Source organism: Artemia franciscana, chromosome 8 (genome assembly GCF_032884065.1).
Source record: "Artemia franciscana chromosome 8, ASM3288406v1, whole genome shotgun sequence".
NCBI lineage: Eukaryota > Metazoa > Arthropoda > Branchiopoda > Anostraca > Artemiidae > Artemia > Artemia franciscana.
This window is the reverse complement of record NC_088870.1, coordinates 43,517,461-43,531,392: the sequence shown is the minus strand read 5'-3', so window position 1 is coordinate 43,531,392 and position 13,932 is coordinate 43,517,461. Positions and strand designations below refer to the sequence as shown.

At 33.4% G+C, this 13,932-nt stretch overlaps 1 long non-coding RNA gene across 1 annotated transcript; it reads right to left on the bottom strand.

Annotated features, from left to right (window-relative positions):
- Positions 1-2,590: 2,590 nt before the first annotated feature.
- Positions 2,591-10,332, bottom strand: LOC136029835 (uncharacterized). Its single transcript, XR_010618126.1, has 3 exons — positions 10,219-10,332; positions 5,239-5,535; positions 2,591-2,653 (listed from the first exon to the last, which is right to left on the bottom strand). It is a non-coding gene; the product is annotated as an uncharacterized LOC136029835 (long non-coding RNA).
- Between the last annotated feature and the right edge of the window lie 3,600 nt (positions 10,333-13,932).

The following is a 13,932-nucleotide window of genomic DNA, read 5'->3' as shown; positions in this document are numbered from 1 at the left end:
AGTTCTAGTTGCCTCTTTAATTAACCAAAAAATCGGGGGGCAACTAAGCTTTGTCCCCCGCTCTTTTTTTCTCAAAATCATTCGATCAAAATTATGAGAAAGCCATTGAGCCAAAAAAAAAATATGCAAATTTCGTTTTGATTATTCCTCTGCGGAGAGCCAAAATCAAAACATGCATTGATTCAAAAACGTTCAGAAATTAAATAAAAAAACAAGTTTTTTCAACTGAAAGTAAGGAGTGACATCAAAACTTAGAACGCACAGAAATTACTTCGTATATGAAAGAGGCTGCTTTCTCATCAACGCCCCGCTCTTTACGCTAAAGTTTTTTACTGTTTTAGAAAGAAGAATTGAGAGAAAGAGTCAAACTTTAGCGTAAAGAGCGGGGCGTTGAAGAGAAAGCAGCCTCTTGTTTTTTTAAATAAAAAAAACAAGTTTTTTCAACTGAAAGTAAGGAGTGACATCAAAACTTAAAACGCACAGAAATTACTTCGTATATGAAAGAGTATACTACAGTTCGTACTAGCATTATTTATCTAATTTATAAAGAGTATACTACAGTTCGTACTAGTATTATTTAAAAAAAACAATTAAAAAATAAAAGTGAAAAAGCTTTTTCAGCTGGAAGTAAGGAACAGCAATAAAACTTAAAACAAACAGAAATTATTACCCATATGAGGGGCTCACCTCCTTCTAATACCTCGCTCTTTACGCTAAAGTATTTTCGGTAATTTCAACTACTTATTCTATGGCTTTTGTGATTCAGGGGGTCATTCTTAATGAATTGGGATAAAATTTAAGCTTTAGTGTAAAGAGCGAGGTACTGACAATGGGGCGAATCCCCTCATATATGTAATAAAAACATGAGAATACAAAAGTTCTTTACGTAAGCTAATTTATAAGTTACGTAAATCTTTTACCAATAAAAAGATTCGTAAAAAATTAAAAGTTCTAGTTGCCTTTTTAATTAACCAAAAAATCGGGGGGCAACTAGGCTTCGTCCCCCGCTCTTTTTTTCTCAAAATCATTCGATCAAAATTATGAGAAAGCCATTGAGCCAAAAAAAAATATGCAAATTTCGTTTTGATTATTCCTCTGCGGAGAGCCAAAATCAAAACATGCATTGATTCAAAAACGTTCAGAAATTAAATAAAAAAAACAAGTTTTTTCAACTGAAAGTAAGGAGTGACATCAAAACTTAAAACGCACAGAAATTACTTCGTATATGAAAGAGGCTGCTTCCTCATCAACGCCACGCTCTTTACGCTAAAGTTTTTTACTGTTTTAGAAAGAAGAATTGAGAGAAAGAGTCAAACTTTAGCGTAAAGAGCGGGGCGTTGATGAGGAAGCAGCCTCTTTCATATACGAAGTAATTTCTGTGCGTTTTAAGTTTTGATGTCACTCCTTACTTTCAGTTGAAAAAACTTGTTTTTTTTATTTTAACTTAAGAGGCGAGATAGGCAGGATATCAGATACGATAAAATGACAACTATATCAATGATCTAAAATCAACGGTTCTATATGGCAAGTCAAAAAAAACTGGGAAATTTCGCTATTTACAAAGTTTTCACGTACGGAACGTGCACTTTTATATCACGGACTTAGAGCTCTGTATTTCCAAGAAAATAGTTCTCAGGTGGTTTCCGTTGTTGGATCATTGTTAGGAAATTACTTACTGTACAGTGTGGAAGTGAAACTACGTGGCCTCTGCTCTCGTAGAATTTGGCATGGTGTGATTGCTTATCAGGCACAAGTTGAAAAATAGCCTGGGGCTAAAAATTATCCCTAAGATTGTCAGTTGGTTCAGAATCGCATGATGTGAAGATATGGCTTAGCCAAAAATAAAACATGACCGAACAATATGTACGATATTTACTATTAGAAAATACTGTTCTATAAATCAGCTCGGATTCAAACCTTACAAGAAGTGCAACAAAAATATATCATAATCTTGAATTAAAATGGAATAGTTGTGGGTATCAAGTAATGGCTTATTGTAGAAAAAGGTAAGACAGATAGTCCGATTGAGTGAGAAGCCAACCTGGCATTAATACTCCCCATATTAGGATTGTATAAAAAAGATGTTAGTTCATTTGTTAATAGATATGTCTATCTATTATCCGTTCATGCGTGATTTCTAGGGCAGTAGAGCCAAGGTAGATAGTCATAGAGCTAAGATAGTAAAAGAACCAATAGTTTTCCAAGTGTTTGATTCATTTGACAACAAACAGCGGGAGTAAGCGTGCCTCTCTTATTCGACCAATATTTGTTTGTTATCTTTTAACAAGTCAAGTCTGTCTAGAGTCTCAGGCAGGTGGACCATATTAAAATGGACATAGGACCATTAGATTGCCTGTAATGAGAGGTAAACAAGAGACGCCTGCCTATGGTCTTAGGCAGGCTGAACCAAGAATTTAGAATTGACAAAGGTCCCTTAATTTGTCTAGAATGAGAGGTAAAACTTTCTGATATTTCTTCACTGTGTGTTGTGAGAAATACTTTTAACCATGTGATGAACAAAAACCGTGTGTTCTGTCCTTGGCTGTAATTAAGAAAATAATTTCTTACCTATATAAGTATTGTTCCCATTAGTGAATCCTACTATTGATAGATAATACAATAGGAGAAGTATTATCTCACTGTTTTTCCACATCTGAAAGAAAAAATATTAGAACTTCAAAATTTACCTTCAAATACACAAAGGTTAAAATTCTGGAAAAAAAGAATAAATTTTTCAAGTTTGGTGATTTTTAAAAGCAACTCGAATAAAGGAAGATCACAGAATTGTCTAGATTAGATGAAAAGTTGCATTTATTTAGTAAGAAAATTTATATTACAATATATTTGAAAAAAGATGAATAATGTTCACAAAGTAGCCTAATCTTATTTTAATCTTGAGATGAAAAATTCACTGCGATTACCCAAGGACACTCTTAAGCATGATGTTCAGTGCTGCGTTTGCAGATATCCTATTTAGTCGATATTATTAAATAAAACTGTGTTTTTATGAAAAAGGGGTTATTCCCTTAAAACGTTGATTTTTCAATAAGTAAAATATTGACGTGTCTTTTAGGTAGTGCTTTTTCCTTGAGGGCTGCCAGTATTTTTTCCGAAGAGGGGGAGGGGCGATTTTTAAAAGGAACTCTTATTTACCCAAGATCAGAATGGATTGTTTTCATTATTACATAGTTTTTATGGTTTTATTGCCAAACTTGGAGGTGGGTGCACTGCTTGCTCCCCCCCTCTCATCTAGTGTCTATTTGCTCTTTTTTTGGATATTTGTCACATCAGTTCCTTGATTTCATCATATCTAGGCAATGGCCTTCAAACCTCTTGATGCTCAAAGAAGATATCTATACTTATGAAACATACTTATGAAACAGAAACCGACTTATGAGAGGACACGAGTCACTTATTAAAACAGTTACAAAATGACAAGAGAAAACAGTTTGTCAAAAATTTCACTTGAACAGAATGGTATTCTTTTACAATGACAATTTAAGCTTTTCTACATCATAATTAATTGCCGTTTATTTTCCAGTAGGTTAGAGTTTTAGGGAGAATATTGAACAGCAAGCATATCCCTAAAAGTCTCTTGCAAGAAACACGATTTGACTTTAGAAATGAACCCGAATCGCTCATAGAGACTACTTAACCGTAAATATGTCCCAAAAATTAATTTTAAAAGAATTTTCTGGCATCAAAACAATACAAGTTAAAAATAATAGCCTGTTTAAATTTAAAAATTAACATGTCTAAAATGGTAATATTAAAAGTTGGCGTTTTTACAAAGTCCAACTTTTGTAGCTTAGGAATTTCATGTTATTCTATGCAGCATCATCAAAATTCCTTGCTCTAAAGAGGTTACGGTACGCTATTTTGATGTCAGAAAACTCTCTATTTCTTAACATAAAAATACTTGGTCTTAGCGTTTCATCCCCTCTATTTATATAGAGTGCTTATCCCCTCTATTTATATAGAGTGCTTATCCTTTTGTTCTGCTGTATTAATGGAGAGATTATTTATAGAAAGATTGTTATAGAAAGATTGTTAATAGACAATTTAGTAAAGAGATGCAAACCTAAAAAGCTATATCTTTATATCCAAAACGTCCGGAATGTCTTCATGTTTGGAATATTCAATCCACCTCACTATACTTGTGTCCCAAATTATTAGTGTTGGAGCTTCCTATAGCAAGATTGTTTTGAAGAGTGTACTATAAAAGACTGCATTGTAGAGAGAGGTAAAATAAAGCAGCAGAGATTTTCAGATCCGAAGTGCAATATTTTACTCTAAGTAAAATGCACAACACAATTTTAAAATAACCATTAAAAATGACCATATCCAAGGTAAAATATAAACCACAAAACAAGCAACATAAAGTAAAAACTCACACTAATAATATATTCATGCATAAGTTCCATTTAATTGCATATACACTTTTTTAATTAGAACAAACACGATAATAGTCACATGAACACTTGATTTCAACTGAAATCCCCATTTCAGACAGTTGAATGGGAACTGTTCTGCGCAAAGGAAAAATAGGATTTTATCTTGAGTATGTATCCCTGACGTATGAGGAGCTGTGGGATTTGTCTTTTAATAAATGTTGTGGGTTCACAAAAGTTTTAAACGGAAAGTTCTAACCGTAAAATGTAAGTGGGAGCTAAAATGTCATTCTTGACCAAATGAGGCACATTTGAGGTTTTTACGTTCCTCAACTGTTTAATAAAGCAATCGGTCTACAGATACAAGTAATTGCATAGCTAAAGAATGTATGTGACTTAAGCAGCGATACCATTTATGGATTCGAAGGAACAGTTAATGTTTCCTTTAACTTGTCGATTGAGCAATTAAGCTCAGCAGCTAAACGGCCATTAAAATTACGCAATCCAACTTTAATCCCATATAATTTTTCTTTACAATTAAAATTTGACTTCGATTGATTTCGAATGAATCTTACGCTAAATAAGGCCAAAACAGTAAAAAGAACAACAATGCTCCAATCTACATTTCAAAAACACTGGACTAGAGCAACTGTGAATTTTGGAGATAGAAATGTTTACTTATTCGCTTGCAGGTCATACCTCTCCCTAGTAGATCGTATAATTTTAGGTTTAATAGTAAGGTGGTGTGTAAGAATGAGGATCGAGTCAAGTAGATTTAATTAATAATTAAACGCAGGTTATTTTTTAAACATGATAATGACGTAAATATACAAAGAAATATACAAACTGTTCAACAGCGGTATGTGTTTATATAGGTACACCAATTTGGATTCTCGCCGGATTTGAAGATCCGGATTCTTCTTGCCGGATTTGAAGTGCTTGTGGCCAGTTGACGAAAGTTTTCTTACCCTCCAGATTTCGCAGTGTAACATTAAATATCCAGTTAAATGAAAAACTACTGTATACTCTTCAAACATTGCTTGGTGTAAAAAATAATAGGCATATAAATAAACTTGTCCATGTTCCTCCTCATTCAAATTTTCATGTTTCCCAAAAAGGAGCTTGGAACTTCCTTGTTGCAATTCTGAAAAATTTAAATTATCTTTGGTAGCAATAAATAGGTAGCCAGAATAATCTAATATCAGAGTTCGTTTGATTATTAATTTTCAGTACGAAAGATGCAACTAAACACTAACCACTATTCCCCCCAAGCACATAAAAATATAGTGCACAATTATATAATGCACATCTGCACAATTGACGGGGAAAATTTTGAGTTGCATCCCCTTACAACCTATAATTCATGATAAAACTAGAATTTGGGATTTCGAAATTTTTTCAATAATGAAACTCAAGATCTAGAAAAACTAGAGGATAAAATAATTAAAATTATTTCCATAAACGCTCATCCCCAATGAGTAGCCCTGTGGATAATGTCTTTAGTCAAAGAAACCCAGGACAATTCCTCCTTCTCCACCCTCTTAAAAATTCTCTTAAAAAACCTGGACTTCTTTGTGTTATTGTGCAATTAACTTTAAACTGGGCTTGTAGTTCCCTATACCGATTGTGTAAATTCGCAATCTCTCTGGCACGCATAGTAACAGATTGGCCAAAACTATCGATTTTCTTTCCATAAAAAATTAATCCGAAAAAAAAAATTGTGAATGAAAGAACAATATATTTGTGCTCAGAAATATAGAATCAAACCTAGTTGAAGGATAGAGCTTGAAATAGATTGCGCTAATCTTGAGAAATAAGAATAAAAAATTTCGTGGTAACAAACGGTAAGCAAGGAGCAACCCGGCTCAATAGTAACAGAAACTCTGAAAAACGGAATTAAATATCAGTACATACATTAAAAAAACAGCATATTATGCTGATTCCAAATATAAAAAAATCACCAAGTTATATGTAACCCATCAAAAGCTCCGAGCCAGAGAAAATTTGATTGATTTTTTGGAATGGGGGGAGCACCACCTAAAACTCGAGGAATCTTGATGAAAGTCCTGCCATTATATTCGGCGTACCAGAGAATCCTACTGCAGAAGTTTCAAGATCCTATATAAAAATGTAGAATTTTGATTTTTTTTTTTTGCCAGAAGACAGATCATAGATGCGTGTTTATTTGTTTTTTCGTTTGTTTTGTTTTCTCAGGGGTGATTGTTTCGAAAGAACGGTCCCGGGTGTGTGTTTATTTGTTTTTATTTTTCTTTTTTCCAGAGGTGATCTTATTGAAATAATTGCCCTAGAAAATCAGAATAGGGTGCATTTTAACGGAAATTAACAGTTCTAGTGCCCTTTTTGAGTGACCAAATAGATTGGAGGGCAACTGGGTCCCCCCGGCTCATTTTTCCCTTAAAGTTATCCGATAAAATTTTTGAGATTGCCATTTTGTTCATTATACTTAAAAGATCAAATCATGATGTCTTTAGGTGCAAAATGGCCCCCCACAGTTTTTGGGGAGAGGCCTGTAAGTTATGAATTTTACCCTTTATTTACGTAAAGTATTTTTTATTGGGAAGTTTACAGATAATTTTCTGGGGGAGGGAGGGTTTGTGATTGGGATCAATTTATATGGGAAGAATCTTTCTTGGGGAGGAAAATTTCCTAGGGATGATAAAAATGTTACACTGGAGAGATATGATAGAAATAATGTACGAAATTCTTGTTATTTGTTTTACATTCTCTGTGCCAATTTTTTTGTGCGGATGTTTCTTGGAATTTATCCGGGTCTATTTTCCACGTGTTTTAATTTCCAGGAAATAATTTCCATTGAAATAGGCATTTATCCTGAAACCGATTACAGATTAAAGTCTTATTCAAATGAAACAATGCTAAGGAGAATTTTTCAGACTGAAACGTCCGCAAGCAATTGTTCAGGGAAGAGGGATTTTCAGCGAGGATGGAAGTCTCTGGAGGGAATATGACGGCAGGTAGGATGCATTTTATGTAGGATGAAATTTCCACGGAGAAGTTTTCTTTGAGGGTGGGTAGGGAGAATATTTCATTGAGGGTGAGCCAGATTTACCGTCATTATTTGAAAAACGACCAGAAATTAAATATAAAAAAAATACGTTTTTGAACTGAAAGTAAGGAGCAACCTCAAAACTCAAAACCAATAGAAATTATTTCATATAAGATGTGTAATAAATACGTAATAAATCCGCCAAAATTAATATGTAAATTTCGTTTAACACGAAATTTCCAGTAACTTAACACGAACAGAAATTACTCCGTATATGAAAGGGGCTGTCCACTCCTCAACGCCTCGCTCATCAAGCAAAAGTTCAACTGTTGTCACAACTCCGCTTTTTAAAACAAAAAAAGGTTAGCGTAAAGAGCGAACCATTGAGGAGGGGACAGTCGTTCACATATACGGAATAATTTCTGTTCGTTTTAAGCTTTGATGTACTCCTTACTTTCAGTCAAAAAATTAAAATTTATTTCATTTTTTTATTAATGGCTAGTATAAATACAATGATAATATGTTTTCATTTTATTAAGCCTCAATTTTTTTTTTTTTTTAGCTTGTCTTGACTGATTTTTCAAATAGTATCATAATCCTGTTCCTAAACAGACCATAATAAAAGTAAAGACACTTTACTTTATTTTTATTTTTTATTCAAGAAAAATGTGGTGTCATAACAATCTTGCAAAACTCAAATTTTAAGAAGCAGGTAAAGTATAAAGTAATCACTTTATTGGGTTGGATGGATTGTTTTTTGCCTCTAACTACACCGCTACCCGTACATCTTTTTTTTTGCTTAAATATACTTTGCAAAATTAATTTGACGCTAATTTGATGCTTACTCTGCACCTCAGCAGAAGCTCTGCAAACTCTGTAAGTGATGACTTTATACTTTTGGAAGTCAACCTTACTGGTACGGATTGATGGGAGGAAACCTATGGTTGCATTTTTTATGACGGACTGCTGGTAGCGACAAACATATGCTTTTAAGGTCATATCTAAAGATAAGTTAGAATTGTCCAAACTTTCACAGCCAAAGTCTAATTTGTAATAATATTTTTTTAATCAATGCCCCCCCCCCCCCACCAAATCAATAGCCTTTGAGTATATAGATAAAATGTAAATTTATAAATATTCGTGTAATTGTAGTTTATGCTCGTTTCAAATTTTAAATGGCTCTATATTGTCAACATTCCACCCTATTTTTGCTAGCCACTATTGTAAGCCAAAACTTCAGTTGAAAACTTATGTACAACCATTGAATTTTTCTCTGATAATATCATTTCCTTAATATATGCTTTTTCTTTGAAGCCCTTCAAAATATTATCACAAATACATCCACGAATGATTATTTCATGACAGAACAAAATCCTGTTACTAGGAGATACGAATTTAAAAAGTGTCCCTTGAATGAGCAATAGCTTTAGAAGCACTGAACTGATGTAAGAGCTGATTAAAGTTGCCAGTGATGGCCAACTTGCTTTGAAATGAACTGGAAATTCAAAAAAGCACAAAACAGTGCGAAAGGGAAACTTCTGAATTATTTTCCGCATGAAATATTCTAAGTTTTTCCATGATTAGAAAGAGAATTCTTTTAGGGAGCCTTTAAAGTAGATGAGGTATTTCATGATTGAAAACATATTATTAGCTTCTAAATAGGTACTTTTAGGAAGGCGAAAATTTGACTGCCATTTCTTGTAGAAAAATTTTAGAGAATTCGATTTTCTAAATCTTGGTAGGGTAAATTTGGAAAGGTATATTCATAGCTATATGCCAATCCAACTTGGTACACAGTTATATGCTAAGCAAAACTGTCAAGTTACTAATTTTGTCTTGGTTCAAGTATTCAGCTGTGCCCGCTATTTGTATTCCTTTGTCAAAGAAGCCATTGTCTTTACAATAGAACTTGATATTCTCTATATTGACTGATTTGTTTTATTGCATATTTTCAAAACTATTTGGGTGAGGAGCACCAACAATTCTTTCAACAACATTTGTATCTTCAGGTGCCCTTGTAGTACCCCTTGAGCTAGAACCAAAATTTGAAGGTGACCATCATAAGCAAACCCTTGAAACAATCAAAAAACAATATTTTTTAATGGGATTAAATAAAAATGTATTTTTCAGTATATAGATGGAAAAGAATACCCTCCTCCCCCTGTGGTTGCCACTTCTTGAGAGCGAAATAAAGGTACCCTATCTTAAAAGGGATTTTCCTGGAGAATTACGAAAAAGTTACTGTCTTACGAATCTGAACTTTACGAATTTTTTTAAACCCGCGGCAACCCTGAAATTGTCTGAATTTGTATGTCAAAATGTCAGTACAATATTTGGTTTTTGACTTTGTAAAATTCCAAGTTGCACTTCTCGTATTTTTCAAATAATGGAAATTATAATGGACTCAGGAAAAACAATAGTCCTAGAATCAGTGCAGGATGGGGAGTAACACATTTTTTTAAGTCTACATGAAGCATTTAATCCGTCTTACAAATCAGATAGAAACAAGTCCCTGGAGATCTTCAGTGGAAAGTAATTTCTCAGACAAGACTGCTTTTTCATTTACGAAAAATTAAGCGGGAAAAACGGACTTTAATTTCAGCAAAGCAGTGAACAAAATAAAAAACAAAACATTACTGTAATTAAAAAACTACGAATATTTTGGCCCCACATCCAGAAGCCTTTCTCAACGGAAAAAAGCATAAAAAAAACAAAGTAAGAGAAAAAAATTCTTTTTAAAAATAACACAAAAAACAACAACTAAACACACTAAAAGAAGAAAAAAAAGTAAGAAACACTCACGTTATAAACAAACTTCCAGCACTGATGTTAGTACATAAGAATAAAACCAAAGTAAATGTTTATAGTGAAAACAATTCGGCACTCTCCTCTCAACATTCAGTGGGTAAATGGGAATCTATAAGAGGTGAAGGATATATTTACTTGAACAAACAAAAAAAGTCACAAAACTCCAGGTCCATCACCTCTGACTAAATCTCCCAGGCTAATAAACAAACTTATGAATTATAAATTAAATGGTCTTTTTTGTTTGCTAATTTAGCTGCAGTCCGTTGACTTTTTCAGCTTTAACCTTATTCTGACCTTTGTTCGTAAGGTTATTCAAACGTTTTCGGTTTTTGATTATGTTTTAGCGAGCGATCAATTGTATTTTTCTGTTGATGTAGCCTTTTTTCTAAATTCTGCTGTGTTCTTCTTACATAAAATTTACCACAAGTAAATTTCATTTTTTTTTCATTTCATTTTTTTATCTTTTCGTGTGTTTAGTTAGTCGTGTTTCGTGTTATTTCTAAAATCAAGTATTTTTTCTCTTGCTTAAATTTTTCTTCGCATTTTTTATGTTGACAGAGGTTCCCGGATATGGGGCCAAAAAATTTGAAATTTCTTAGTTAAATTGTTGTTTTGTTTAAATTTCTGTTCATCTTCAGTGGAATGGAAGCTTTGTGTAATCTTTGACCCATTTTGGTCACCACATGGTTTTCCACGCTTGGCAATGCTCCTTACATCAAAAAGAGTCAGAATGATGCACAGACAATCTTAACACTATCACCTCCCACTCATTATATATTCATGCCCAAAAGTATTATGCTACTACGGGGAACTAACCCATAATTGATAAATTAGCTAGAAAGAGGTAATTCAGCCGAAAAAAAACACCAAATAGACCAAACTTTTTAGAGTCATCCATTAATCAGAGGTATTATAAAAGGTCATATTCTCGGAGGGTGCCACTCCTCAAGGTCACACTGCAGCACTTTTAGCAGTCAAAGTTTTGGTTAAGAAAACTCGACCAAAGTCTACCTTGATGCCAATATGAGGCCACACAGGCAGAATTTTTCTGTCGGGGATAGGGACAGAGAAAGGGACCTTTGAAGGAACAAAGACCTCAAACTATTCCACTGCACTGGAACAGCTGCTACTTTTTGTATCTAGAATATCTCCATCAGAAGATCTGTCAGGGTTCACAATTCGCTTAAGTCCGAAGTCTCTTTTCCCTATTTTTTGATGCTTTCCCTGGTACCCACACAACAGGTAATTGACAACCAAGAAACATGACATTAATTACTTTTAGTCAGTGCATTTGAATGACATAAAAATATACATTGGCAAATATGAAGATGAAATCTTACACAATAATTTTTATTGCTGACTTTTGCTAGGCTCGCTCTTATTGTTTGTTTTATTTTTGTTTGATATTTTTTTCTTTTTTTTCCTTTTTAAAACTTAGTCTCATTCCCACTTGAGAATTTCAAATACAATCAAGGATATTGCGGGTCAAATAGTCATTTATTGCTTCTAAGAAAGCTATAAAATTCCCAAAAACCCATAAAGAAGGAAACTGACTAAAAAGTCCTCATTCGTGGGTGAAGGAGCTAATACGAAGCTAATACGAAGAGTTTTGGCAACTGTCGCATAGTAGGCAATCAGTTCATTGACATAAGCATTAGGAGATAATTTCCCAGTAGCCATTAAACCAAATTTAGGTAAATATTTTCATTCTATTTTAAATGACAATGAGTCAAATCCATCAGCAAAGACAAATCTAACAACACAAAGTTAAAAACAACAAACAATTATAAACGGGAAAATGAACTTGTAGTGAAGATTTCTGCATTAAACAAAAATATCACACTGGTTCCTTTGAGGGTCCAGATATTTTGAGCCTCCCCTACTCTGACAGCATTGTTGGTCAGTGACAAGAAACAGTTCGAATCTCCAAAATTTTGGCAATCAAGAGCGAAAGACAGAACAACAAGTTCTCTTCACACACATGTAAAATTATAATAATTAATATATTAACTCATAAAATAAATCTTTGGTCCTTTGTCAGTAAGGCTTTATGTTTACCGTTTCGGGCAGAAGAGACGGGCCACAGTTGATTTAAGGTTTTCAGCGAAGTAGAAGGTCCATGAATTTTTTAACTTTTTTTTTTTGTTAGCCGGGTGGTTAGTGCGCTAGACTTGAAATCCTGAGAACATGGATTCAAGTCATGGAGTTGCTGGATATTTAGTTTAGAACAGAGGTCAACGGTGTGACTCTGTAAGCTCAGCCAGAGTCGATAGAAATAATTATTTTCCATAGAAATAAATTAACATTTGTTGTTTCTTTGCTGGTTATCAGTTTAATACCACCCATTGCCCATTTAAAGAAAATGGCTAAAACATACGGTGTACAAATAAAGACGCGTCCCTTTCAAACCTTCTCAAAAACTTTTCAACGTTTCTCATTTTGTAGAAAGGGGATGGAAATCTCTGAAATAGAGTTTTCTAGTATTCTAGATTTTATGGCATAATTTTCATCAAGATTGTTCTCCTTCTTTAGGGTGTTCTGCCTCTTTTTTTCTAAAACTCTGCAAATTTTCTCAGGTTCGTATCTTATGATGAGTAATTGAAAGCTTAATGAATTTTACGCATTTGGAATCCTCACAAAATGTCAAGTTCTTTTCAAGTATATATTGTTATGATAAATATGTATTTTAAAGTTTTAGTTACTAGCCCCGAAATCGCTCTGTATCTTTATTTCGTTGCCCCAAAGTCTTTAATTTTGAAAAGCAAAAACTTTTTGCTGTTTTATCTTATCATGCCTATCATCCGACGAACTTTGTTTAGACTTTCTTCTATTCGGTATATATTTTCATTTTTTGGACGTTTAAATTTTCCAATAATACATCGGATTCCCAAACTCAACAAATCTTACTCAGAAGAAACACGTTCAATTTCACATTCTAAATAAGAATCTGAAATCTAGTTATCAAAAAGGATCAGATTAAATAATCATATTAAATTGGAAAATCCTATTTTACGATGGGATTCTGAACAAATTTGCATGAATTTTGTTACTGATGCTTTTCGTCAAAAAGAGGGAGGAGGGCCCGAAAGTAGTTTAAATATCCAAAATACAATATAAATAGAATATTTTTGGCCTGAACAAATGTCCTGTTATAAAATATCGATTGTATTTCAAGGATGACTTGACAGTCAGGGTATCAAAGAAAAATCCAATAATAACTTTCTCAATAACTCATTACATAAGGCGAATGGAAGAGTTTTATTCTTTAAGTTGAAGATTCTCATCCTTTTTTCTCTTTCAAATTGATTTTATAATCTTCATGTCATATTCAAAATACAAGTTAAAGATACAGTGCTATTGTAAAGAATAATTATGATACGAAGCAAACGAGAAGGATCTTTCTGTATATACAGTACAGCCTTTAATCTTGAATATTACTGTTATTTTGAATGATAGTCGTTTGAAAATGGTCTTTTGAAAGGATTTCCCCTCTCGTGAAGTAATTTTCAAAGGTTGTGCGCCTTTCAAGGTTTCGATTCTCTAACTTTCAACAGACCAAGCAGGAAACTCAATTTCAGATAGTCCCTATCAGTGGACAGATCAACTTATCTAAAGCAATTAGGAACAATATTTTGTTTTTATACCAGACTATCCCCCTCCTAAAAGACGGTTTTGACATTCAATAGAGACAGATTGATTTCAAGTCTG